General features: G+C 36.8%; 1 long non-coding RNA gene across 2 annotated transcripts in view; it reads left to right on the forward strand.

Annotated features, from left to right (window-relative positions):
• The window catches only part of LOC145688073 (uncharacterized), a 70,307-nt gene that overhangs the window by 21,645 nt on the left and 21,832 nt on the right, over nucleotides 1-26,830 (forward strand). The window lies entirely within an intron of this gene.

Below are 26,830 nucleotides of genomic sequence, written 5' to 3' on the forward strand. Positions count from 1 at the left end.
ATATACGTTAATTGATAGTGATATACAGTCAGTTTTCTGATAATGTCAAAAACGCTAGATTCTCGACATAAAAAAATATCAGAGATGAAGATAAATATACTAAATTTTCATTTTATTGATTTTGTGTTTCTTCTGTATAAATATTTGTAATATGAAATCTTTAAGTACTGCGTCCCACTTTTATGCCGGTTAGGCTAAAGGAGACGGTGATAATGAGAAATGAATGAAGTGGTGGAATGAAAAAAGTGGAAGGAAACGGGAGAACCCCGAGAAAACTCTCTCACACACAGTGTTTGTCCACCACGAAACTCACTTGGCGCAGGCTGGGGTAGACCCAAGGACTTCATGCACCAGAGGTGAACGCTCTATCACTGAGCCACCTCGGCCCCGTACAAATGTTTGTGTTTTTTTTTTTCTCAATCAAACTAATGGATTCTGGATTTCAGGTTGTTTATTTACCTGTCAACACTGTCTTTGCCAACATCAGATTGATTGGTTAGCTCATGTATGTACGTCTGATTCATTGTGAATGGAGAAGCAAAGTAATGACGTTCTCACAAAGCATTTAACGTGAAGTATCTGTGTTTTAAAAAGTGAAATGATAATATTCCTTTTTTGTGTTATATAGGTGTGAATAATCATTATTATCATTGGTAAATACATTATATTCACAACCGACATAACAACACATTTTGACCTGGTCAGAAGAAACATAGTCGGAATTATCGTTTGAGACTAATTCATTTACAGGAACTAATTAGTCTACAGCTGCCATATTATTTTTGAGTTTTGACAGTATAATACCAACTTACACTATTGCAAACTCTATCCGCTTCCTCTCAACTTTCATGATTTTAGTTGTCGTACACAAAAGTAACTATGGATATGAATCCGAAAATTTACCGAAAATATTGCAATTTTCACTGCTAGCTTCTCACTTTAGATAGTGTATATTCACAACGGAGGGGGGGAGGTTGCACGTGCTCCGGTGCACTCCCCCTATATATATAGTTTCAAAACAACACCGACAACATTTGAGAGGTGATTCCTGACAGGAAGATAAGACAAAAAGTGTAGACCAACCCGGGTACACAAATGCTTGTTTTCGGAGTTACAGGCTACCGAAAACATGAAAAAAAAAAAAAAAACTTTAAAGGCCCATAGCTCCAGAACTATGGGACCTACCGTAGTCGGGTCAAGACTTCGCTTAGGAACTAGTATGTGCCCTCTCCACGTATCCATGTTTCAAAATCCTACGGTACTTCAGCAACAATTTTTAGAGGTAGTTGGTGAGCAATTCGAATTATATGGCCGTAGCCAATTCGAATTATATGCGTGAGTACTGTAGATTCTGAAACATGGATTTTTGGATAGCGCACACATTATATATATATATATATATATATATATATATATATATATATATATATATATATATATATATATATATATATATATATATATATATATATATAATGTGTGCGATATTCAAAAACGTCTGAGCTATGACTCTGGACCAAATAGTAATAAAGCAGTAAATTTTTGTTATATATATATAAAAATTTACTGCGTCATTACTATTTGGTCCAGAGTCATAGCTCAGACGTTATTTTCTTCAGTATAATGAGTCCTTTCCAATGGGGCCACCCACATTTCCGTATCATGCATCTGAACCGAAAAAATCGGGAAAACCCGGATTTTTTCTGAAAAAAACACCCCCTTTGAACACTTGCGTCCCTCAGTCCCGGCCCCGGTTTCAAATAGAGATCTCAAAAAATTGAGAAATACCCAATAATACACACAATCCGTATGCAGAGTTTCAATCTGATATCTTGAAAACTAAAGGCGTGAAAAAGTTTTGAAATTTACGTTAAGAAAAAAAAGTCACGCGCCTCCGTCCCCACTTGGCGCCGCCAAGCTGAACATCCGGTTGCAAAATGCATTTAGAGTTTTCTTTGGTCCATCCTTGACTTGACCAATAAAAAAACTTCGCTTAAATACCCTTTATAGAACCTAAATAAGCGGTCAAAGACGATACTACGCCATGGTACAAAAATATACCATAAATCTTAAAAGGGTTAAACTTTGCATACAGAAGACTGTGGAAGAAGTAGTAAGTTACCGCGAACACAAACTGGCTAAGAAACAATAGGCTACAGAACAGATGCTACAGAAACTGAGAGAAATGAGAGCGTGAAAACAAGTTAATGCAAAAGAGAAAGATGTACAGGAAGATAAACAAGGAGTTATGAAGGGAAACAGAGAGGGCAAAGAAAGAGTTTTACAAAAGAAAATATGAGAACATAGAAGAATTAGAAAGAGTTGGGAAATGTGAGGGACACAAGGAGGTGAAATCTATGAACTTTGGAAGAAACAAGGGATATTAAGATGGCAATAGAAAATATGAATGGGAAGATTGTCAGTGAGATGAGTTAAATCTTAGGCAAATGGAAACAATATGTTGAGGACTTATATAAGAGTAAAGAGAGACTGCGTAGAATAGATGTTGAAGTAGAAAATGAAGTACCCGAGGATGACAAAGGGTTTAATATTCTTCGGCATAAGTTTTAAAATGTAATATCCGAGATTAGGAATTAAAGGCAACCGGGATATATAATTTACACATTGAATTCGTTGAGAATATGGAAGGTAAGGGCAAGAAAGAATTGTTTCGATTATACAATAAAACATATGAAACAGGAGAGTGGCCAAAAGATTTCTTGAAGACAATAATGATTCCGATCGCTAAGAAATCGAACCCAAAGAGATGTGAGGATTATAGAACTATTAGTCTCATATCTCAAGCAGCAAAAATTTTGCTTCGAATTCTGAATAGAAGGTTGTATGGAAGAACAAATGAAGAAGTTGAGGAGGAACAGTTTGGGTTCATGAGAGGTAAGGTGAGATGTAATTGGATTATTAAGGGTGATCTGTGAAAGGTTTGTAGTATAACTATCTACTCAGTAATACATATATTTCAACCTCAATATAAACTATTCTTCTTTCTTCAGCTTTCATCACCTAGGTTGAGTAGCTGTTTCTGATGAAGGTTAATATAATCTATTTAATGCTATTCGGCCATCAGTTCTTTTTCCCTCAGATTCTCCTTCGCTTGATCCCTCCATCTTCTTCTAAGTCTGCCTCTTGCCCGTGGTCCAACCACCTTAATTTGCATGCTTGTTCTCCCCACAGTTTTCATCAGCATATGCCCAAGCCATCTCAATCTCAATTACTACACCTTCATTCCCAGTTTTATACCTTTGCTGATCCCCTTTATATACGTTCCTGATAGATCCTTCCTGTTACTCTACACATCCATCTCAGCATTCTCATTTCTGCCACCTCCATCCTCCTCTAGTTATATTCTTCTTCTTCAGTTCCATTCTTCGATCTTACTGTTGTCTTATATACTTTTCACTTGAAATTCATCAGGATTTTCTTGTCGCATTATATTCCTTTAGTTTGATCATCCCGTCGCATGCATCCTGCGAGCTGTGCCCTTCTCCGCGTCCCCTCGCTTATCCACTGTTATTCGTAGATATATGTGTTGTTCAAGAGTTGTCGTGTAGAGTAATGAACAGACATAAGTCACCGTTACTCGTTAGGATATTAATGGATTGGATCCATTAACGAACTCGACCAAAATAATCGCTATAAATTATCTATTGCAAGAGAAAAAAAAGATACAAAAAGGACATCGTTACCCCTTAAGTAGGGATGCGCTCGAGTCGAGACATGTCTCGAATCTCGACTCGACTCGACTCGAATTCGAGTCGAGATTCGAGTCGAGACACACTTTGTAAAATTCGAGACGAGTCGAGACAAACGTGTTTCTCGACTCGAATTTTCGAGTCGAGACACGAGTCGAGTCGAGACAGCTCATAAAAATCTCGACTCGACTCGAATGTCTCGAAAATTTTTCTAAAACTTTTAATATTATTATGAAGAAATTATTCACTCAGGAACAGCCTTGAAACCAATTCCAGCATTTATTACTTTAGAAAGGTACAGAACGCATAAATTTAATAGTTAATCTTCCGAGATCAAGATTTAATTTTCAGCTCAATTCAGTTAATTAAAACTAGTAATTAATGTCGTGATATTTGATTGTACTTCAAATATAATAATAATAATAATAATAATAATAATAATAATAATAATAATAATAATAATAATAATAATAATAATAATAATAGATTATCTAGTTTGTATAAAACTATTATCCGTAGCCTATATCTAGTCTGTATAAGAACATTGCAATAAAGTGAACATCATAAATTCTCTGAATGAGCAATTGGCAGTCTATAGTAATTTAGCATAGTTATAACTATTGTGTTTTTATTTCCATGAACGCCATAGGGCTACATAACTTCTGGACAGGGCCGGATTTATGGGGATGCAAAGGTGCACGCTACCCCCCTTTGTTGTAAATATACCTATCTAAAATGAGAAGCTAGCAGTAAAAATACCGCGACACTGGTGTGTCGTGAATGGGCCACTGGTGTACCGCGAGGATATCATAACAAAATTATTAATTCTATAGCAATCAAATTGCAAAACGTAGGGGAAAATGTATATTTGTATTGCACATTACTATCAACCTCTACTATGAATATACAATTTTAAGTTTCATGCCGTGTTACTTTTCTGTACATTTCTAATGTTGAAAAAAGTATTTGTTATTGTTATGACCATTATTGCTTCTTTATCGTTACAGACTATTTCGTAACTTGAAAATTTAAAATACTATTCAATCCTTTCGATAAATTATTTACATTTGTGTTTTAAAAGTAAAATAGATTTATTTGTTCGTTCGTTATTTAATGATCTTCATTCTTAGTAAAAGGTTGAATACAGTTTTCGAAAGAGTAAGCGTATTTTTAATAACCTGAGTCCAACATTTCATTGCAGTTGTTTTCTCCTTTTAAATTAGAATGAAAAATAAGCATAGTGATTTACCACGAGGAAAACCCAGTGATCGAGCTTTCTTCTCTGTGCGAAGGAGATAAGTAATCAAAGAAAAAAATACCAGTGTGTTTTATATTTACAAATAATATCTATAAGTGTGCCGCGAGAATTCATGTAACACCCGTAGTGTGCTGCAAGTTGAAAAAGGTTGGGAAACGCTGGTTTAGAGGAAAGAATAATTGGTACACTCCCTCCTCCCTGCTCTCTCTCTGCCTAGTATATTTTCTTTATTTTATTGTCTCCGTAACACCATTCCAGACAAATGCTTTTCGGTAGAAAAGTTAGAAACAAACCATCCCGCTCTTGGACAAAGTGGGCAACATGCGGTAGTCAGGTCAATGAACCTGCTTTGGAAATTTTCGTGCAATTTAGGTGAGAGGGTGTAGTTTCTTCAACTATGCCGCCTTCTACTATGGCACGTGCCATAAATAAGTCATCGTCTGATCGTATGGGAAACACCGCTAGTTGTCCTTGCTTGACATCTGTTTCATATTCATATTAGCCAGTGACAGCGATAAAGGGCGCGCATACCCTGGGGTGCGGGGGAGCATACTTGAGGGGGCCTCTACAAGGTACGCTCAGCAAGGCACATTTTACTTGTCATTTATAATTTTAATGCATTTTGAAAGCGTTTCTACACAGCCTATCATTAATTCTAACAGTTTCACAGAATTAAACCAGTTGAGAATGCTCTATGAGCATTGCCAGAACGAACTTAAAAAGAACGGAGATATGGAGCGGGAAGGAAAACTGTCATTGTTCCTAGATGTAAAAGTAAATCATTTCATCCGCAGCACCTTCTCTCTCGCAAAAATTAGTAAAATATTATCTCTCTATGACTTACAGTTCTCGAGATGTGGCTGCTTAAATATCTAGAAATTTGAACTTTTTGGCCAGTATTTGGGGGAACGGTGGCCAGTTGGCCAGTAGACAGTTAATCAGTGGACACTGGTTATTATTTGGTATTAAAATGTTCACCACCCTCTTAGGTATTGATCAACACCAATATGATCTCTCTACAACTTACGGCTCCCAAGCTATGGCTCGTTAAATATCTAGAAATTGGCCATTTTTGGCCAACATCACGGGAACGGTAAGTCATAGAGAGATGATATTGGTGTTAATCAATACCTAAGAGAAAGGTAAACAATTTGGTACCGATATTAATTCGTGGCCACTGGCCATTGGCCAAACCAGTGGCCACCGGTTACTATTTGGTACCAAAAAGTTCACCATATTCTTAGGTATTGATCAACATCAATGTCATCTATCTACAACTTATGGTCCCTGAGCTATGGCTCCTTAAATAGGTAGAAATTGGCCATTTTTGGCCAATATCATGGGAACGGTAAGTCATAGAGAGATGATATTGGTGTTAGTCAATACCTAAGAGGATGGTATGCATTTTAGTACCGATATTAATTGGTGACCACTATACAACTGGCCATTGGTCAAATTAGTGGCTAATTGGCCAGTGTTAATCGGATACTATTTGGTACCAAAATGTTCACCATCCTCTTAGGTAATGAACAACATCAATGTGATCTCTCTGTGACTTATGGTTCCCGAGATATGGCTCCTTAAATCTCTGGAAGTCGGCTATTTTTTGGCCAATATCTTGGGAACGGTAAGAGTGACGCGAAAAATTTAATCACTTTTTCTGATAGTTTTTGAAGCTCTATCAAATACACGGTTCAAAATTGAAAAATCGCAAATAACAGACAGACGGACAGACAGACAGACAGACACACAGACATAGAGAATTCAGTATCGAACTTTTTAAGTTCGTTGATAATGAAGTAATAATTAAAATCAAATAATGAGGAATGACTGTGAACATGAATGTCAGGTTCCTCTTTGCGATTTTCCAAAGATTTTATTTTCCAGTGTAATATTTGCATATTATTATGTTAGTCTATAATGCCATATTTTCGATATCGTGTATCTTATAACGACTCACCAAGGGTAGTCGTCAACCTGGTTCGATCGATGATATATGAATCTCGAGTGGTAGTAATAGTTTGCATGTAAAAATATCTTTAATAATTATACATATTATTATTCTCACCTTTTCTATCAAAATTATAAAGTCGATGAACGGTATCAAATGGTTTATTAGTTGATACACTTTTTTTGTATTTTTATTCAAATTGTCATGCACACATACAAGATGATTAGGTATCCATAAACAATTACATAGCAACTAACTACATAACACTATCTATATCTCTTACAGATATTAAAAACATTCTTCTTTTGTTAATATTAAATTAACATTCTATTAAGTATAGTGCACATGTATGAGCACTTTCTGTCCAAGGTACAGGTAATTATTAAACTATCCAAAGTATTTCGTTATATAAAATGTCGCCCGACAATTGGACTGAATATAAAAGTCATAAGCGAGCTTGGCTTTTATCTTCAAGAACCACTGGTCCGTTTACAATAATGGTCTTACATTACATATGTCCATCACATTTTGATCGCCCCTCGCATGTATCTTGATTACATATCATAGATATAGATACATTTATAACAAATCTTTCACTTCATTAATACTTATCTTTCATTACATTAATTATATTTATTTCATTATCATTCATTACATTATTATTATATTTTATTATTAAAATGTCGTCGCCCATTTATTTAATCTTTGAAGGGTGCGAAGTCAAAATCGTAAGAAACAAACATGAGTTACCATTATCCAGGGCGCATTATACAATAATTATATTAGGTGATATTTTAAAATAAACATTGGATCAATAAGGCATCAAAATATAGAAGAATCTCATTTAAGATAGTCGTTGAATAATTAACTTAATAGAATGAATCTTACACTTAACATAATCTTTGGCAGTTAAGTTTTCAACACAAGCCAATCTAATATAAATAATCTTTGTTTTTAATCAATTATGAATCGAATTATAATTCCTCATATTGTCTGTATAGCGAAGTTATAAGAATTGTTTTCATTATTGATATTAACACATAAACTTAAAAATAAAAGTTCACAAGAATCTATAACTGATATGGGTTTAACCTAATTTCATTAACGGTAATCAGCTTACATTCATACTTGCATATGATTCTAATAAAGTACATTGTACTGCACAATCATGATTATGTCCCGTATTACTGTTCTGTACAGGAATTACTTCGATACCTGGATCTTGATGCGAAGTGCCATCTCTTGTTCTCCAATTACGTCTATCCACGTAGTTTGTTGTATTCCTGGAATTTCGCCATACATTCCGTCTATTTTTAAACCTGTTTTGATTATATGATCTAACATAAGGATTGCTACGATTAATTAGGTTAGGCGTATTCCCTACGTAACTTTGCCTATTTTGCTCGTTTTGATTGCTAGAATTTACTCGGCTTAGGTTGTGTTCCGTATCATTCACACTTCGGATATTTAGATTCCGAACAGGTACAAAATGATCTGAATTATTTTTACTTTTACCTACTCCTGCTTGTTGATTCATAGCATGGTATTGAGTTTCATAGCATTGGACAAGCATTAATAAATGGTTGAAACTCATACACTGTGTAGAGAACAAGATCTGTTGTAACTTAAATGGGAGCAAATTTCGAATCGATGCTATTATTCTAGATTCCGATTGCAAGGGATTAACGATTTTTAATTCGTTGTATGTATTTACAACAAACTCTACAACAGATTTGTGCAAACGAGGATTGAAATGTTGATTTCTAATGGTGGCATCTCGATTTGCAAGCAAAAAGTCATTTTCATAATTCGCGATCAATGCCGCTTTGAATTCCTCATATGTATTGATGTGATCGCGTACTGCTTTAAACCATAAAGAACATGGTGGGAGTAATACATGAGGGATTAATTTCATATATTGTGATCTATCTATACTCATTATATTGCATTCGTCCTGAAATTTTTCCAGGAAAGAAGTAGCGTTTTCATTACATTTACCACTGAATTTACTCATAGCCCGTATTTCACTCATCTTAACACTTAACTTTACCTTTCTTTTATCATTCCGTGTACTTATTGGGTGACAATTCCTATCCATGACGTGATATGTCGTTGCACCATCCCTTTTCCGCCCATCTGTACTCTTCGGATGAATTTCTTCCAAAATAATATCCTCATCAGACACAGGTGAAGGCGAAGTCATCTCTGGTGAGTGGGGAAACTCCAAGCGCTCACTACCCATATTATTGTGGTATGTGTTGTCCTTAACCTGTAGCGTCCTAATTTCTTCCTGTAGAGTAGCTCTCAATTGCGTATTTGCACGTATGTTGTTAGAATTATTGATGACCTGAATCTTTTGCTGTTGAACAGAAGATTCTATTACTTCTAAATCCTTTTTTACATCACTGATTTCTTGGATTTGGTGGTTGTGCTTATCTTGACAATCCTCAGATATTTTTTTTAACTTTTCCTCGAACTGCGAGGAGATGTGATTCATCGTCTGGATAATTAATTGTTTCGTTTCATCTGACTTCTGCTCCATTCGTCTGCTTAATTCCTCGTATTGCTTGTTGGATTCTTCGGAGTTCTGCTCTATCTTCTGTTCTATCGTCTGCTTCAATTCTTCGCATTGCTCGTTGGATTCTTCGAACTTCTGTTCTATCTTCTGTTCTATCGTCTGCTTCAATTCTTCGCATTGCTTGTTGGATTCTTCGGACTTTTGCTCTATCGTCTGCTTTAACTCGGTAGTCATCTGAATCAATTGTCGCTGTAAGGCTAGCAAGATTCGGTCTTCTGATGTCATTCCTGGTGCTACACTATATTCACCGTTGTCACTATTATTGGATTCATTCTCCATTGCTTCACCGTTCATTTTTCTTATAATTATCCTACCACTCCTAAGTCTTGTGAAATTTGTATTCATTAACCTTATTACAAAAGTAAATTCACCCTTACTTTGCTTCGGGAATGAATTTACAGCAAGTTCCCGGGTGAGGTAAACCAAAATTTTTATAACGACTCACCAAGGGTAGTCGTCAACCTGGTTCGATCGATGATATATGAATCTCGAGTGGTAGTAATAGTTTGCATGTAAAAATATCTTTAATAATTATACATATTATTATTCTCACCTTTTCTATCAAAATTATAAAGTCGATGAACGGTATCAAATGGTTTATTAGTTGATACACTTTTTTTGTATTTTTATTCAAATTGTCATGCACACATACAAGATGATTAGGTATCCATAAACAATTACATAGCAACTAACTACATAACACTATCTATATCTCTTACAGATATTAAAAACATTCTTCTTTTGTTAATATTAAATTAACATTCTATTAAGTATAGTGCACATGTATGAGCACTTTCTGCCCAAGGTACAGGTAATTATTAAACTATCCAAAGTATTTCGTTATAATCTTAGACTAGAATTACAGTGTATTACAATAAATTATCGTATTTACCAGAAATATCTTCCAAGAAAATAATTCGAGATATAACAACTTGTTATTTGAAGAAGACAGTTGCTTACTGACAAGGGAGTGGCTCCACTGAGATCCGAACGAGACAATTGTGTTCGCATTGGATATGTTATAACTAGACGAATCCCGAAGTTATACGTGTCACCGGGCGGGATATCGTGAGTTACAACATATTCAACGAACTTTAAAAGTTCGTTACTGAATTCTCTATTTTGTACACTGCATTAGATAGAGCATCAAAAACTATCAGACAAAATGATTAAATTTTTCGCGTCAATCTAACCGTTCGCAAGATAGTGGCCAAAAAATGACCGATTTACAGAAATTTAAGCAGCCATATCTCGGGAACCGTAAGTCATAGAGAGATCATATTGGTGTTGATCAATATCTAAAAGGATGGTGAACATTTTGGTACCAAATAGTAACCGGTAGTCACTGTCCAACTGGCCAGTGGTTTGGCCAATGGCCAGTTGGCCAGTGGCCACCAATTAATATCAGAACAAAAATGTTTAACATTCTATTAGGGATTGATTACCACCAATATCATATTTCTATGGCTTACCGTTCACGTGATATTGGCCAAAAATGGCCAATTTCTAAATATTTAAAAAGCCATAGCTAGGAAATTACCTGCTAGAATAGTTTGAACCGAGTCATTTGTTCGGAAACGATTGAGTAAATGGAAAACTCGGTGAACATGTATCCCACCATTTTCAAGGCCACACTTTTTTGGGGTAAAAAGTTTGCCCCAGGGTTCCCCGCAGGGCCCCAGACGGGATCCAACTAAAAAGTTTCAAATGGCAAGGGGGGTTAAGTAGCACATCGTTTGAAATCTGTTGTAAAATGAAGGAAAATGGAGCAAGTCTCGACTCTCTACGACAACCCTGTGCAAAATGGCGGCGTGTCAAAATGAAAACAAAAACTTAATTGAAAATTCACGGCCACTCGTATAAATCGAAAATGGTGAGACAATTGTAAAAACAAGAAAGGACGTGTGGCATTACGAAATCGAGCTAAAGAGAATTTCACAGTAAATATCAAGCTCAAGCTCGAATTAGTGAGAAACTTGACTAGTGTGATCCTCATTGAGATTAGCGAACGCGAGCTCCATTGAGGATAGAGAGCATGAGCCCGAGTGAGTCACGGTTGCAAAATTACCAATTTTACTTCTTTCTTTCTTTTCTTTTCTTTTCTTTTCTTTTCTTTCCTTTTTTTCCTACTCCAATGCGTAAGGTTTATGAACAGCAGAAGTGCTTGCTAGAAAGACTTTAATTAGCATTGCTTGAATTATCCATAGACTAGGAACTGCTTAGATATCTAATGCAACTTACGTTCGCATTTTAACAATTCAGGTTGTAATTAAAACCTTGAATACTGAGCAGATGAGCACGCAGAATGTTTTGTTTGGGTGTATTTCTAATACGCAATTAATTCTTCGTAAACAAATACAACTCTATAGTATCTGAAGCGGCTTGAGTTGGATTGAATGAAAACGTGAACATGTATTCGAACTGCGCAATGTATTGTTAATTATCATGAACTGGAACAATTAGGAAAAAAATGGAAGCGCGACTGATGAGCACCAAACATCAAAATTTCACAAGGCATGGTCAAAGCTTACACCTCAAAGACCAGAAAAAAACGATTGCCCCATCAACTAACCGTTGTCTTGTCCAAGTCAGTTGCTTCTTTTCATTGTGAAATTTACTGCAAGTTAATCAGAATGTTGAAAATTTCCTACATTTTAAATTTATTTAGTATGTACTGATCAGTCAGAACATTATGACTACCAACCTACTATCGATATAATTTCCGTCCAGGCGATATCTGTGTCACCTGCCGACGAATGCCTGCTAGTCAGTCACGCGTACGGTGCATGTAGTATCAGTGAGAGTGCTGGCCGTGTGTAGAATGGGGAAGGCGCGCGATCTGAGTTTGACCGAGGGCAGGTTGTAATGGCCCGCAGACTCGGCAGGAGAATTTCGGAAACTGCAGGACTTGTCGGATGTTCGAGGAGTGCTGTGGTGAGTGTCTTCAACAAGTCGCGAAACCAAGGGAAAACGACGTCCAAACGTCGAGGGGTTGGGCGCCCCCACCTCATTACAGATGTCGGACGTCATAGGCTGGGCAGACTGGTAAAACAAGACAGGCAGCGAACTGTGGCAGAACTAACATCATACTTTATTACTGGGCAAAGTACAAGTGCGTTTGAACATACAGTGCACCGAACACCCCTAACGATGGGCCTCCGAAGCCCATGTCCCATCTATGTACGAATGTTAACACCACGACATCGGCAACTACGACTGAAATGAACACATGACCACTGTCATTAAACCTTGGCACAGTGGCAGAGCGTTGCATTGTCTGATGAATCCCGATATATTCTTCATCATGACGATGGGAGATTGCGAATCCGTCGTGTTTCAAGAGAACAGTTCTTTGACACCTGTACTGTGGGACGGAGACAAGCTGGCGGTGGCTTAATTATGCTCCGGAAAACATTTACGTGAGCATCCATGTGTCTAGTGAAGGTCGAGCAAGGCACCATGACGGCCAAGGCGTATCACACACTGCTTGCAGACGACGACCATGTTTCCCAACGGTAGTGGCATTTTTCGAAAAGATAATGCACCTTATCACAAGGCCAGGATTGTGATGGAGTGGTTCGAGGAACACAGGGGCAAGTTCCAAGTGATGTGCTGGCCGCCCAACTCGCCTGATCTGAACCTAATCGAACACAAATGGGATGTGATTGAACATGACTTCAGAGCGCATCGCCCCTCTCCCTGGAATTTACAGGAATTAGATGACCTGTGTGCAAGGGCGCCGATTCTGGGGGGCCGAGGGGGCCCGGACACTCCCAAAGCTCATGTGAGCCCCCGCATTGTATTTATGAATATACAATATTTGGCATAATTTGAATACAATTTGTCTTAAAATCCTCATATATATGCCTTCTGCATCTGAATGCCCCCCCACATTTACAGAAAAATCGGCGCCCTTGCCTATGTGTACCAATCAACTCTCTCCAGTGACCTTTCAAGGGTCATTGCGTCCATGCCAAGACGCGTCGCCGTTGTTATCCGTGCCAAAGTTGGACACACTGACAATAAGGTAGGTAGTCATAATATTCTGGCTGATGTGTGCGTATATTTTAACTCGTATATTTTGTCTCGACTCGAATTTCGAGACGTCTCGACTCGAATTCGAGTCGAGTCGAGACAGAGTCTGTCGAGTCGAGACACGAGTCGAGACAGAAACATATTTTCGAGTCGAGACACGAGTCGAGACAACATTTTCTCGAGACGAGTCGAGACAGGCTTAAATCTCGACTCGACTCGACTCGAACGCATCCCTACCCTTAAGATATTAATGGATTGACCCCATTAGTGAGCTCGGTCGAGATAATTGTTCTATTTCTTCCAAAAAAAAAAAGGTCAATAAATAAAAAATCGCTACCGTTCAAGAGTAATCGTGTGAAGTAACGGACGTACTAACATTACAATGTTATAATTTCTACATTAATATTAATAAGACAAAATGTGCTATTTCTATTGTTTTGCCCAGTCTAATTGTAACGGTAAATGAATATATTCTGTCTAACCTGGTGCAATAGTTTGTAAGTTACCAACACTGAACCAACCTGCTTCTAATCCGATAATACAGTATAAAACGATAAAGAAAAACAGAAAGAGAGAGATAGAGAAAGAGAGAAAAGTTAGAACGGAAGTTATGTAAAAAGAAACTTGATAAAGAAAAGACAAAACGATTGGGAGACTTCGAATACAGCTGAAAGAGAAAGTCTCGGCATCTTTTTTATTTTTTTTTATCTTAATTTCGGCTTCTTCTCAAATTAACTCCTTTTCTTTCTTTTCGTTCCATACCTCTTTGTTTTTTTCTTTTTTGTTTTCGTCCAATGAAGAAGGTTAACAATTCCATTTACTTTCGATTTCTTTTCTTCTACCTACAGAAATACACCCCAAGACACACACACACACATGTTCACACATGAACATTGATGTCGGAAGGTCAAATAGGTTTATTGATAGATCATAACAAATAAAAAAAAAAGAGTTGTTTGTTCCTAACAACAACAAAAGGAGATTTCAAAATGTTTAATTATTGTCTAATGGCCGTAAATTAACCCATGATCTCTTGGAGTAATTCCAATTTTTCACGTTTTCTTCTATCCCAAAATGCAAGACAAATTCAAAAAGTGCCGAAAGCTTCTTTAAGCTAGCTTATGTTCTTTATATTTTCTACTTTGCACGTGACAGCAGAACAAAACTTAATACCGTGAAGCATCGTCGGTACCTTTGATTATATCTTTGTAGGAAAAAGTGCACCTGATCCATGAGCCACTGAAACATTTTTTTCTTATACCTTACGGTGGATCACCACCCGGAAGTCAGTAAATATTTTAGCTCCTTCCCTCAACTACTGCGCAATGAAACGCTACATATTATAAATATTGTATATACTATAAGACAGAGTTATGTTTCAGCTACAATACAAGACTGATTCATTTGATTGTGTATTGTGATATCGAAAAAGGTAACAAATAAAAGAAAATATTTGATTCGTTTTACAATGAGCACACAAGATGGCACTTACTGTTAGATGTTACTAGAACTGCTCAGTTTTATGAAATGTTTATTTGTATATGTAAGGTATTTTAAAGTAACGATCTCATTATGAAACCGATATATTGTTTGATCGTTTTTCGTATTGTGTTTCACATTTTATTTGAATATTAATCTATATTTAAGGAAATAGATTTTGAGAATGAACTTGCGCAGAACGCCATAATGCATCGTTGCCAAATTTGTACGTTTGCTGTGGTAGACACAATAAGAAAATTCCTGGATTCTAGCGTTGCAGTTCGAGAAGTGGAACGTACCTGTGAATTGTCGTAAGCATGACAAACTAATTTTTCCAGTACATATCCAGGCATAATTCCATGATTACTTCCTTTATTACCAGGCATCAGTAAACACTCGACACTATCTGGCAACGCCGCACTATTCAAGAAGCGTTTAGCATAGGACCGAGAACACCTAGTGATCCGCCTTAACTAGCTCAAGTACCCGCATTACCTGGAAGACTAGGTTTACGGAAAATAGTTGAAAAATATGTACTGTATATATGAACCCCTTTCCCCCTTAAAATGTGTGTATTTAAATTAAATTAAAACGTCAAAAACTCAGCTCCACAACATATAGCAAATTAAATTGCACTTTCGCTCCTTAGGATCGAAATTTTCTTAAACGTTGGAGCATTTGCCCAACTATTTTTTAATGAGGAGCTATTGTGCTGAGATTCATCTCCCTAACTTGAGGGGCTCCATTGGCATGAATTTTGAACTGAAGATTAAACAAATAATAATAATAAAAAAATCGAAATCGGATACGTTCTTGTCTTTACTGTTACCTAGAAGTAAATCAAACCAACGGCATGGATTTGGATAGCGGACGCATATCAACAAAGAAAGACAGAAATAGCTTTATGCAGCATATAAAATTTATTCCAAGCACCTAATATATATTAGGATTCATATGATATAGCCTAACAGTAACATACATTATAATAGTAACATATATTATATATTACTTTTGAGCGACGATAGGAAAGAAGAACATATGGTGATCGTAACAAAACAAAAAACAAAAAAGAAATTCGAAACAAACGGACTTACACGTTTCATGGTCCCTACATGCCGAGAATTCTACAGGGTGGCGCAAAAGTAGGTACACAGTCCTATACTGACCGGCTCATGGCATTTTATATAATTTACTTATTGTTAATCATACAGGTAGTGACTTAGTTTCTTTATTATTTGTTCTTGTTATCTTTTCACTCATACAAGCTTGGAACAGAACTAATTATCTTAATAAGCTAAAATGTCAAACTTGATCATTGCAGAACTGTATACCTACTTTTGGGCCACTCTATATTTTTAAATGTTTGTACGTTGTTCGTCCAAATCTAATTGCACCCACCGAGAGCCCATGCTGTTCAACGTATCTAGACAAAGTTTTGAACTTCATAAGATTCTCTAAGGCTGCTTTCTTCTTCTTCTTGTTTTATTATTATTATTATTATTATTATTATTATTATTATTATTATTATTATTATTATTATTATTATTATTATTATTGTCTTCCTACCCCAAAAATGACGGTTTACTGAAGGGAGAAAATGAAAATTTGCGTTTTTCTCGAAAATGATACTAATGATTTCGTTTATATATGTGTATATACGTATACGTATAAATTAATATACCATATTTAACCCTAGATGTGATTTATTCTTGCAGCTTACCCCCTTTCCCCTGACTATTTTCTCAAAAACTGGTTAGTCGACTTTACTCATATTTCATAAACAAAGATTTTATTAAGAATTCCTGAAAGAACCCACAAGAGATAGTTTATTCTTTGGGGCGATTAGACCTTTTTTTTTTTGTTTGTTTGTTTTTTGTCAGAAACTGCTTAGGCAATATTGTTCACATTTCATAACTAAATTTTTCATTAACAACTCATACAAATTTTGCCTCGAAGATAATATTCGCCGTCGGTTCAATTTGTTATGTAGTTTACGAGGCACCAACTGGGACCTCAATACTGGAATGATACTTCATACTTACAAGGTTTTGTATTTCCTACTCTAACTCACGGACATATCGCCTGGCTGTCAGCTCCATTGAAGTTTTCTGACAGATTACAAATCCTGGAACGTCATGCTTTACGCCTCGCATACTTTTTACCACCTAGCACTCCAACACGAGAAATATATCGCCGCACCGATACCGAGCTTTTCCCACATCTCTACAGCCTTCGCTCTCGTTATAGTAGCCACCATATCAGAGGTGCTCATCCAATTCCCTATGAACTTCTCGAGCAGACTCCTGCCTTACCACGTTACGCTTATTCGCCAGTCTGCCATTTTCTTGCAATTTATGAACGTGAACTCAGGCGTCGGATTTCTATAACCTTCACCGTCGCATTTATAATCGTCATTCTTCGTTTAGGGCTCCAATTGTCTACACCCCCTCTGAATAACCTCGCACCAGAAGATTAACACTCTCGTTCAAACTAACACATATTCTTGTGTTTTGTTTACTGCACTTCATTTCATCATTTACATTATTATGCTCTCATAAAATTATTATGTCTGAATAACAAGCATGAATAAATACATAAATATAATAAATCCTGAACCCATCTAAAATTCCTTATTTACTATGAAATTGGTGCCACTGGCCCGAGAGAAGGCTTAACCTTCTGCGGCTCATCCATCCTCAAATGGAAATGGAACTCTTGAAATATATATTGTTCACATTTCGTTAACAGTCTCTAACGTGATATACTTTGCAATGGAAGTGAGTTTTTTTTCCGGGTGATTTTCTCAAAAACTGTTCAGGAGATTTTGGTCATGTTTTATAAATAAATATTTCATGAACAAGGCTATATGGCATGAGCAATTTCTCCTGAAGATATCCGCAAGGGATAACTCACTCCTGGGATGAGTCTTCTTGGAAGTTTTACGAAAACGCATATTGTAATTTTGTCTGTATTTCATAAATAGGCCTAAATGTTTCAGTGGTAACTGCAGCATGACTAGGGATGCGCACGAGTCGAGTCGAGTCGAGATTTAAGCCTGTCTCGACTCGTCTCGAGAAAACGTTGTCTCGACTCGAGTCTCGACTCGAAAATATGTTTCCGTCTCGACTCGACAGTCTCTGTCTCGACTCGACTCGAATTCGAGTCGAGACAAAATGCACGAGTTAAAATATACGCACACATCAGCCAGACCATTATGACTACCTACCTAATTATGAGTATGTCGACCTTTGGAACAGATAACAACGCCGACGTGTCTTAGCACGGACGCAATGATCCTTGGTAGGTCGCCGGAGAGTTACACCACATATGCACACACAGGTCACCTAATTCCCGTAAATTCCGGGGAAGGGGGGATGCGCCGTGACGTCACGTTCAATCACACTCCAGATGTGTTCGATTGGGGTCATTTCCGGCGAGTCGGAGGACCAGCACATCACTTGGAACTCGCTCCTGTGTTCCTAGAACCACTCCATCACATTCCTGGCCTTGTAAAATGGTGCATTATCTTGTCGAAAAATCCTACTACCGTTGGGAAACATGATCATCATGAAGGGGCGTCCGTAGTCTGCAAGCAATGTGCGATACGCTTCGCCCGTCATGGTGCCTTGCTCGAGCTCCACTAGACACATGGATGCTCACGTGAATGTTCCCCAGGTAATAATTAAGCCGCAGCCCGCTTGTCTCCGTCTCGCAGTACAAGTGTCAAGGAGCTGTTCCTTTGGAATACGGCGGATTCGCATCCTCCAATCGTCATGATGAAGAAGGTATGGGGATTCATCAGACAATGCAACGTTCTGCCACTGTGCCAAGGTCCAGTGGCGATGGTCACGTGATCATTTCACTCGTAGTTGCCGATGTCGTGGTGTTAACATTCGCACATGAATGGGTCATCGACTGCGGACGTCCATCGTTAGGAGTGTTCGGTGCAATGTATGTTCAGACTAGTGTAGTGAAGGCCTGGGAAAAAGCGGAAATTTTGGGTTTAAAAGAACAATTTTTTTACGGTTTTCCCGAGCTTGAAAAAAAAAAAAACGGAAAATTTGGGTAAAATTGAAATTTTCGAATATTTTATTATATTATGCTTTCAAAATTAAAAGTGTTTTGTATTTACTAGTTTTTAGTTAATATGTTAAATCAGACATATTTTATAGAGATATGTTCTATGTAAAATTTCCGGAAATTTTGAATCCATTAGAAAAAATAATTTGTTCGGAAATATTAGCAAAAACAGGAAAATATAGTTTAAAACTATTTTTTGGCCTGATGCTATTAATCTTAATGCTGTAACATGTCTGCAGCATATACAGTAGGAAGTCGAAAATCCGAACTAATTGGGACCACAGGTAGTTCGCATTTTCTAAAATGACAAAAAATGTCATTTAGGCTTACATATACTGTACGGTATGTTCTTCTATCGATACAGTGGTTATTCAGTACATACAGTAATTACAATACAGTACGAAAGGCTACTTACATTTAATGTTTCTGAAGAACCTGCTGGTACACTAAATTATACTGATCTTGTAAGTCACACTTAAAACTTATAGGCCTAAGAGAAAATAAAAATAAAAATTAAAATATGTACGACAAACAATTACATATGAATGATCTTTCGTAAAAACACTGACTTCATACAACGTCGACGGACACATTATTGTTTGTTTATCGCTAGCGTTAAGACAAAATGTAAAAAGCTTCTAGGGACCGGGTTCGGATTTTTGACGTTCGGATTATCAACGTCCTACTGTATATACAATGTATTTCGATAACGGAAAAATACTTAAAGCAACAGGTTTTAATTCTACTTTTTAGTTTTCTGATTTCTTGTAAAATCCTTCTTTATTCTTTGTATATTTTTCGAAAAACTCAAAAAGAGAGAGGATCTTATTTACACATACACACATATACCGCACAAGTGAATGAATTTGAGCAGCAAAAAATATATTAAAGGGTTAAGTTAGTGAAACTTCCATTCGTTATTATTAAAGACTAGCAGAATACACGTTTTTCGCACGGGGAGAATACGTTTCATTTTGCACACTAAGCGCACAAAACTGCCACCAATGAAATTATGGAGACCCAAAACTATGAATTCGACAGTAATATCCGTAATTTTCAATTATCTTTACATCTCACCATCCCCCCTTAGAGTACTAATGGGACTGAATTTCGATTTAAACGGCCGGAAGTGTCACTGTTCATCTCTGCGACCCCGAAAACTATGGATTCGACACTAATATCGGTCATTTTCAATAATTTTATATATCTTCTCCTTCCTCCAAGTTGTGGGGCCAAATTTTGATTTAAACGGCATCGGAAGTGTCATTGTTCATTTCAGCGACCCCGAAAATTATGAATTCGACACTAATATCTGCCATTTTCCCCTCTTCCCTTCCCTCAAGTTGCACCTTCAAAGTGAAATGATAAAAATATCCCGAACATCATCTATGTTGAAAATTTTATCGAGGTCGGTCTGATGATTCAGGTGTTATTAAGTTAAAAACATAGTCACTTTCATTTTGATTGTAATAGATAATCTGTCGCACTATAAAACATGTGTTTGTTTACATACAGGTAGAGGTCTGCGCGGATACAAAATATCGCATCCGCATCCGTACCGCATCCGCAGCATCTCTATCCGCATCCGCAACATCTGTATCCGCATCCGCAGATAATGAGATAACAAATATATACAACTTACATATTCTATAATACACGTAGTTTTCTGAATCAAACGAAACAAGATATTATATCAGTTTCCTCGTGATCAGATACAAACTACGATAAATAAAATGCAATATAAACCGTGCAGATACAAATTAGAAATTAATAAACGATTTATGTACTTACCCAAGATCTTCAAATGCAGATATCGGGCCAAAATAATGCCACGTAGGTAATATCCCCTCAATCGCCTAATTTTAGAGCACGTCACTAAGTTTTTAAACTTGATCATTACTCATAAAAAAAAGGGGCATTTGTTCTAAACACAAAGGCGAAATAGAAATAATCGTTATTAAGAAATAAAAATTAATCACAGGACTGCAAACACATCCACATATCCCGAACTGACACTGGCACCAGTAATTGCACTAAATTAAAAAAAATAAGTGACGAAACTAACAAGGCAATACAATGCATGCTTTCACGACCAAGCTCCTTCGTGGCTAAGCGGTTAGCGTACACGCCTTTGGCGTGGGAGACCCGGGTTCAATTCGCGGCGGGAGCTCATGTGGTTCGGATTCCACATCGATCAGTAGGTCCACGCCTCATATAGCCTCGCTGCTAAACGGGACGTTAAACTCAAAATCAACTCAAGCTTTCACGACCAAGCTTTTACTGAAACTAGAAGTGAAAATAACTTCGAATACAAATAGGAGGTCTATACCGTTAATTTCGGGAAGAGGCAATAGAGGAAGTTTAGAATTTACTGCTTTTCTTTGCAGCCCCACTCATTGTTGGACACATTTAGGGTAGGAGAAACAACGCATTGGTTGTTCTTTCTTTCTTTACCAGAGGCCTAGAACATACATACATATACACATACACACAAGAAGAAAGAGAGAAAAAACAGTTGCTGTTATAAAACTCCAATTCCTTGGAATGTTCAATGAGGTCTGTGGCACCTCTCCGAAGAGAGAAATCTGTGGGATCGCAAACGTGCATTCAGTATCTGCTGTACTTCAAAGGAAACAGTGAAGAAGGTTTTTTCTTTCTTTTTTTAAGAGAGAGGGAGAGAGAAAGATGAGCGTATGATTTGATTTGTTTACTATTTCGGTGACCTACGCGCTTCTCCAGTTTGTCACAAAAGGCAAAGATAATTCTGCTGACCAGTTTTCAGTTTATGGAAGGGGATGCGGTGTTTTAAATTAGGGTTTTGGTTCCTGACCTCTCAGGCTAGAAAAACTTTCATTGAAGACATTTCTTCCTCTTCAAGGCGAATGGTCTGAAAATTTTCAGCTTTATCAGAGGGGCTTTGGCGGCAATTATATTTCTTGTTTACAGTAAATAGCGGTACTTGAGGATTAGCGATGGGGCCTGTCGTTTCTTTCTGTTTAGGTCAGAGATGTCATTCACCTACAAAACGGCTGCTAAAAATATTGAAAACAGCAATAAAAGGACACTCTCTCGTGTCATTTTTTTTTGGCCTTATGCTGTTACTGAGTCACAAGCTTCAAACATTTTTTTTTTTGATTTTAGTATTTTCAACTGGTTTTAAAACTTTTAATTCAAAACAAACGTTTCTAATGCTCTTTCCATCATTATCAGAAAATTCACAGCATTTTTTTTTGGTACAAAAAATGTAGGAAACATTATCCGCAATTTTATCCGCTATCCGCACAGAAAAGAGATATATCCGCAAATACCCATTTTAATGCGGATATCCGCATCCGCGCAGACCTCTACATACAGGATTTTGTACATAAAGTTTATATAAGTGTCTATATTAAAATATTAAATAATAGTAATTATATGTTTTAGTGCATGAGTATTAGTGAAGTTTGCCTACTACTCTTTCTCTTAAGAAGTGATTTGGTTAAAATGAACAAATTTCACTAGATCAAACAGCATATTAAGAACTCAGTTTCATTCAAGAGACCTATTTGTTGCAACAGAAGCACTTCATGTTGGTAGGCTTGTATGTAACTGTAAAAGTTCTATAATTAATGCACATCCACGAATAAATGTCATAATAGAAATAAGTGCAGACTAGCTGAACCTGCGCTCTCTACACAGCGCATCATTCACATATGAGCATGAATCTCCTTGTCAATCCTCATATCTGTACACGTCCCTTTACAGATACATGTGAAGTACGCCTTCATAAAAATCGGCAAAGGGTATCATAAACGAGAAATTTTTTCGATTTTTTTTCAATATTTCGCACCGTTTGCAAGATTTGAGCCCACTTGTAGTTGGAATTTCTAATTCATATATGACCAGTGTTTCCTTTCTTTTTGCATGCATTATGTAATAAATAAATAAATTACACTCATAATTAATTGTCAGAGATATACGGAGTTCATTGTGAAAAAACTCCCCAAAAAATGAAGATTCATCTTAGACTGGAGAAATGGTTATCCTTCGTTTTCTTATACTTTGGCCATTAAACAAACCCCTGAGAGATATATAACCCCTATATACAACTATGCGACGTTGGAATATATAACTCATAGAGTATAATGCTTTACTTTTACAAAAAATTCAGTACTTCCACTGTACCCCTAAAAATGTAATAAAGAATTAATGGCCATGTTGTTTTTGTTTTTAAATATTCAATTAGAACTGGACAATTTACACAAAATTTTGGATTCGACCTATGAAAACATCACGTTTGTAGCACTTGTGGGTTCAAGATCTTATTGTCGAAAGGACTGGAGACAAACATATAAACTTTTCTGTTGGCGACAAACATATAAACGTAAATCTAGTATTTTAATATATAGATAATGATTGGAATAGTTTTATTTTCGAGTGCTATTTTTTAATATTGGTAATATTGAAATTTTTGAACTTACGCGTTTGAAGAAAAAAGATATGATTACTAGTAAAATGAATCTAATACAAATATTTTTATTTTTTCAATTTTTCCAATTTTTCAAGAAAGAAATAAAAAACAAGTTTTTTACGAACATGTTCAAAATTTCCGGAAATTTTACTAGTTCAGACACATTTGTACTTTGCCCAGCACTAATTAAACTCTGATGTTGGTTCCGACGCAGTTCGCTGCCTGTCCTGTTTTACCAGTCTGCCCAGCCCACGACGTCGGACAAATGTAATGAGGTGCGGGGGCGCCCATCCCCTCGACGTTTGGACGTCGTTTCTCCATAGTTTCGCCACTTGTTGGAGACACTCACCACAACACTCCTCCAACACCTGACAAGTCCTGCAGTTTCCGAAATTCTCGTGCCGAGTGTTTCTGAATGAGTACTTCCTTCAAAATAATATTAAAAGTTATAGAAAGATTTTCGAGACATTCGAGTCGAGTCGAGATTTTTAGGAGCTGTCTCGACTCGACTCGTGTCTCGACTCGAAAATTCGAGTCGAGAAATACGTTTGTCTCGACTCGTCTCGATTTTTACAAAGTGTGTCTCGATTCGAATCTCGACTCGAATTCGAGTCGAGTCGAGTCGAGATTCGAGACATGTCTCGACTCGTGCGCATCCCTAAGCATGATTTATTTAAAGAAATTAGAATGATAAAGTTTAGTGCAAAAAATGAAATGAAATCTTTGAGTTTTACGTCCCACGGATATGCCAGTTAGGCTAAAGGAGACGGTGATGATGATGAATGAAATGGTGGAATGAAGAAAGTGGGAGGAAACGGGAGAACCCCGAGGAAACCCACGCACACGGTGTTTGTCCACCACAAAGTTCACTTGGTGGGGGCTGGGATCGAACCCGGGACCCCAAGCACCAGAGGTGAAAAAGTTTAATGCAGTGTTCCATATTTCTTAGTTTTTCCTTTCTAGGATTTAGGATTTGGATATCTTCGGCTTCCGGGATCTATGGCCATGTTAGTCAGTTACGTTTGATGAATGACGTCCCTCGACCATGGGCGGCGATTAGGGGGGCAAAGGGGGGCAGTTGCCTCCGCACTTTTTTGAAGTAACCAATTAATGTATATAGTTTCATTTGGAAATGTAACGATTTTGTGTGTGTTACTGATTAATAGGGAAAAATGCTGCCATATAATATTTGCTGTTGCGTGAATACGTATTGGTTGTCTTCCCGTGGAGTAAAGAAAGCTACAGTAATTGCGTTTTAATCGCTACAGAAAATAACCCCAAAAAATAACCTATTGGAGCACAATTTCAGCATACTTTCATTTCTTCTTACAAGGACTCGATATGTTAGTGAGCCGCTTTGAAGCTAATCGAAAGAACATTATGCAAAAAAGTAGGGCCTATTTCACAAGTTATTCTTTAATTGCACAAAAATTGACAGTTCCTAAAATGTCTTTTCTTCTTTCTAAAGTAAGGAATATCGATTAAAAAGAGCGTGATAAAAAACAACTTCTACCTTTTTCATTGTTTTGTAGTGTAATATACGAGTGAAGTGTTGTGTTTAAGGATGTACGAGTGTATATACAATAAAATTTAGTAAATTGAACATAATTCTAGATTTTAAGTTTATTTTGTATAACTGAAGTGTGGATTGATTCTAAGTATTGTTGTGTTTTGATGTGTTCCAAGAAAGTGAAAACTGCACCTAATGGCAACGAACATATTTCAAGAAGTTGCAAAAGCAAATATTTCTTTAAATGTCGTAGCATATGCTTGTAGTATTTACTGCCTTTCATTTTCTAAGAGTAATAACATACATTTAATAGCATGTGTGGAATTAAATATTAAGTTTTTCATTAATCCTCAGTTTCAATATAACTTTTGCGAAACAAGCATCATTATTCATTACTATGATTAATATTATCCTTTCTATTTATTTGTTTTGCAAATTTATTAAATAATCTGATCACACAATTTTCCAGACAGAATTTTAAGATGTTCATGAGCAAGGAATCAAATCTCTTCTTACACTTTCGTTGTTTAAGAGTACAAAGGGCTAGTATCTACTTGCGTTGTTCTTCTCAATTTACTTAATAAACTATTATATACGATATACGGTATTTTAACTGAAAATATAGTATCCTATTAGTTATACAACTTTTCGTCAAACAAAATGTTAGAAACAACCAGGAAAACTAACATTTATATACAAATATTCAGATCATGTCTTGCCCCCTCACTTTTAACGTCCAACCGCCGCCACTGCCCTCGACGAACACATTATCCGGGAACAGGAAAGAAGAAAGGGCTGGGAAAGGAAGGAAGCAGCCTCGGACATATATGTTAGATACCATCCCGGCATTTGTCTGGTGTCAATGAGAAAAACCCAGGAAAACCTCATTCAGGATGGTTGACCTGAAAAAGCTTTCTACACTTTTTTTCGACCGAGTGCCAGCATCTCAGTTAAATTGCAATTATTGATAAATCAATGGAGGTTTTTAAGGGAAGCCCCAACGGTAAAAACTAAAGTTATATCGCTACACTTTTAGAGAAGAAACCTTATCTTATGTTGTAATTCTTGCTAGCAAAGAAATGAACAATTAAAATGCAAGATAGAATCCAAACAGAAGAGTAATCATTAAAGAAGAATCTATCGAAATGGAAATGAGAAGGAAAAAATAGACGTATTTTGTTTTTAAAGAAGTGTAAAACTAATAAAAAACTGGATAATTAACATAAAGATTTTGCCGTTTCCGCCAGGTCATATTTTGCACTTCCTTCCCTCTCTCGTTTCCCTCCATCCATATATTCTCCGGCCATTCCTGGCACATAGCAGGGTGCCGAAGTAGCGAAAGTGCCAGATTTACTGAAAACTTATGTAACTACTTGACATTACATGTTTTTATTTACGTGATATAGTGATTGGAACGAAGTCAGCGCCGTAACTTAGATTTCTTTTCAGGGAGGGCAAGCATTAATATTCAGGCCTCTATTTAATCAGTTCTATTTAAATGGGACAATGGGCATTCAGTGTAGTAACTAAGATCGCGTGGGCCCTCTCACAACATTCAAAAATAGGCCTCTTCTTTCCATCTTTTTCTTGCTCTTTGTATGCCCCCGGAGCCTGTGGACCCTCCCGCACGGCAAGGTCTGCGGGACTGTTAGTTACGCCCCTGGGCCCGTTCCATACATAGAAAATAAATTAAGGGGACAATATTGACAAATCTCAAAGCCATACAAATACATATTATTTTTAGGGTCCCTAATAGCAGACATTTTTTACTGAAATGGG

Source organism: Thermobia domestica, chromosome 1, assembly GCF_964235325.1.
Source record: "Thermobia domestica chromosome 1, izTheDome1.hap1.1, whole genome shotgun sequence".
NCBI classification, from domain to species: Eukaryota; Metazoa; Arthropoda; class Insecta; order Zygentoma; family Lepismatidae; genus Thermobia; species Thermobia domestica.